Source organism: Triticum dicoccoides, chromosome 7B, assembly GCF_002162155.2.
Source record: "Triticum dicoccoides isolate Atlit2015 ecotype Zavitan chromosome 7B, WEW_v2.0, whole genome shotgun sequence".
Classification (NCBI taxonomy): Eukaryota; Viridiplantae; Streptophyta; class Magnoliopsida; order Poales; family Poaceae; genus Triticum; species Triticum dicoccoides.
This window is the reverse complement of record NC_041393.1, coordinates 711,217,574-711,221,058: the sequence shown is the minus strand read 5'-3', so window position 1 is coordinate 711,221,058 and position 3,485 is coordinate 711,217,574.

The following is a 3,485-nucleotide window of genomic DNA, read 5'->3' as shown; positions in this document are numbered from 1 at the left end:
ATAGGGAATGCATGCGTCACCTTGCTGCAAATTTCATGAAGAAATTCAAAGGAAAGGTGTATACCGACAATTTATGGCCAGCATCTTTGACATGCAGTGTGAAGAAGCACAACTACTACTTGAGGCAGTTATACATGAATCCCAAAGTGAAAGAATACTTGGAAACACACCACTCCAAGTTATGGGCCAGAAGCCAATTCAGTGAAGTGAGCAAAGTTGACTATGTGCACAATAATCTAGCAGAGTCTTTCAACTCAACGATCCGGAAACTAAAGGGTCATTATGTGGTGGATTTGCTTGACAGGATAAGGATAGAATACATGCAGAAATTTCATTATCGTGCAGGAATAGCCGAGGCAAAATTCATGGGCCACATTATCATCCCTGCCGTGATGAATGAACTGAAGCAGAAGACAACAGGCTTGGAAATGAACATGATGCTTTGCTCGGGTACCACAGTAGAGATATCATATTTGGATAAAGAGAAGAGGGAATGGAGATATCCAGTGGATTTAGAAGCTAGAACTTGCAGTTGTAGGCAATGGCAGATAACTGGGTTGCCATGCATTCATGCCTTGTTTTTCATCACTTCTCTCCCAGGTCCAGCAGGGAACATACAACAGTATGTGCATGATTACTACTCTGTTGCAAGGTTCAAAGCCACATATGCTTATGCCTTGCCTGCTATGGAGGGAAAACAACAATGGGACATGGTGGACCCTGGATTCAAGCTTTGCGCTCCAGTTCTGAAGAGAGCAGCAGGTAGACCAAGGAAGAGTCGAATCAAACCTCGCAGCGAAGGAGCTGGACTTGGAGCGAGGAAGCGTAAGTGCACAAGATGTGGTGGGTCTGGTCATTTCGGTAAGTATTGTGATAACACAGTAGATCCAGCGTTCGGAGAGAGTTTCGATGAAGGCTTCGATGAAAATGTTGGTCAGCAGCCGGTTGCCTCAACAGATGATGAAAATGATGGTCAACAGCCGGTTGCATCAGATGAGGATTTTGACGAGGTTCCAAATGATGATGGTCAACAGCCGCATGATTTTGACGATGATCCAAAATATCCTCCAAATAATGATTCAAGTGAGGCTCCAAATGGTGATCCAAGTGAGGCTCTAAATGGTGATCATGGTGATCCAAGTGAGGCTCCAAATGATGATCCAAGTGAGGCTCCAAATGGTGATCCAAGTGAGGCTCTAAATGGTGATCATAGTGATCCAAGTGAGGCTCCAAATGATGATCCAAGTGAGGCTCCAAATGGTGACCAACCTTCTGTTGTTGTGAGTTCTGCTAGGTATGTAAATCTTGCAAGGGTCAAATACTACTGTACATCTATCACTTGACACGATCTCATTACCGTTTATGTTTGGACCCTTTATGTTTTGCACAGCTCTATGGTAGGTTTGAAGAAGACGCGCAAGGTACCGACAACCAAGAGAAGAAGAGAAGAAACAATGAGCACAAGGTGCACGAGGAGCAAAGTGATGGCAAGAAGCTCAAGGAACAGACAGAAGCCCCAACGCTATCTATGAACAATTATGAAACATTATGAATAAGGAATGATGTTGTATTATGAAACATTTATCACTTGACATGTTGTATTTCTGTTGGATGATGTTGGACCTATGTTAGAAGTATGTTTGACATGATGTTTAAATATCTGTTGGATGATGTTTGAATGAGCACATGGTTTTTCCTTTTTTTTGATTTTTTTGAATTTTGTTTTACTCATTTAAATTCTGGTCAAACCTAACTTTGACCAAGATTTAAGCAAGTCTAAAACATCAAAATGAAAAACTAAGCCTGGATACTTCTTAGTCAATCCAAAATGAAGTTGTGGTGAGGTTGTTGAAATTTTCATGAAAAATGTGCTAAAAAGAGGGGTCCAAAGGTAGGGTAAACGGCCTCATTTCTAAGCAAGGTTTTTTTTCGACCTTATCTAAACCAGCCAAATAACTTTCCTACACATATATTCTATATGTACAGACTATGTGCGCTGGTTTTTCCATTTTTTGATTTTTTTAAATTTGTTTTGCTCATTTGAATTCTGGTCAAACTTAACTTTGACCAAGATTTAAACAAGTGTAAAACATCAAAATGAAAAACTAAGCCTGGATCCTTCTTAGTCACTCCAAAATGAAGCTGTGGTGAGTTTTTTGAAATTTTCATGTTCATTTCCCCAAAACACTTCTCTTCACTTCATACAAGAGAGTTTGAGATACTCGAGATATCATACAATACACATGAACTTATCATTTAAATGTATGTAAAGCTTGTTTATCAACTTAAATCGTTAGTATATGACATAAGAAGACTATGTCCGCGGGTTTTTCATTTTTCTGATTTTTATTTAATTTATTATGCTCATTTGAAATCTGGTCAAACATAGCTTTGACTGCTCCAAACCCCTCCCAAACCCCGCTAACCCTAGCGCTGAATAAGGACCGTTCATCTAACCCTAGCGGCGATTAAGGGTCGTCGATCTAACCCTTCTAGAAGGAATCTGCGGGGAGGAGGGGGGCGATCCGCGAGATGCAATCTGATTGGCTGGGAGATTGTTTTTTTAACAAATATCGGGCGCGCTGGATGGACCATTGGACCGTCTCGTTGTCTGGGCCTGAGACCGCAGTAAATAGCCCGTCTCAGCCTTTCCAGGCCTTGCATGCATGGAGGCGGCTACGTGGGTTTGCGCATGCGCGGGAGGCGGCGACGTGCATGCATGCGAGTGAGGCGAGCGAGGCGCGCTAGGCGAGCTAGGTGATTCAGGGCAGTGGTTCAGGGCAGCGATTCACATGCACTGCCCGGTCAAAGATGCATCATTTTCGTGCAAAAATTTAAGTGTGCAAAACGTAACGGATACACACACACGTTCGGATTCACACACGCACCATTCTCATCCTTTCTCTCTTCCTCTCCCATCCACAGGCCTATAAATGGGGTGCCTCTCTTCCTCTCCCACCCACAAGCCAGATCCGATCCTCTCCAACTTCAAACACCCAAGCGACCGAGCCCTCCCCAAGCGAGACCAAGTGAAGAAGATGCAGTTCAACGGGCCGACCTTCAGCCGTCCGCCTGTGGTGCCGGAGCTGCGCTACCCACCGGGCGTGCTCGTGGAGAGGGAGCTCCGTGTATGGGCTATTTCAAGGTGGAGGGGTTCCGTCGAACTCACCCGCGCCCTCCTCAGAGCCGGCTATGCCCACCTCCCACAGGTATCACCGAGGATCCTCCTACTGCTCATGGTCACCTTCACCAACCCATTTGACGCGCGCGAGCTCCTCGACCAAGTCTTTTGGTGCGGCTGCGAGGCCATCTTCTTCACCATCTACAACATCTACACCAACTACGAGCGCATCTTCCCCGCTCCAGGCCAGATGCACTCCCTTCCCTATGACGACGAGGAGGAGGTGTGAAGATGAAGACGGTGTTGAAGGGGCGCACGCGGCCAAGGTGGAAGAAGGAGGTCAAGATGAAGATGTTCAAGCCCG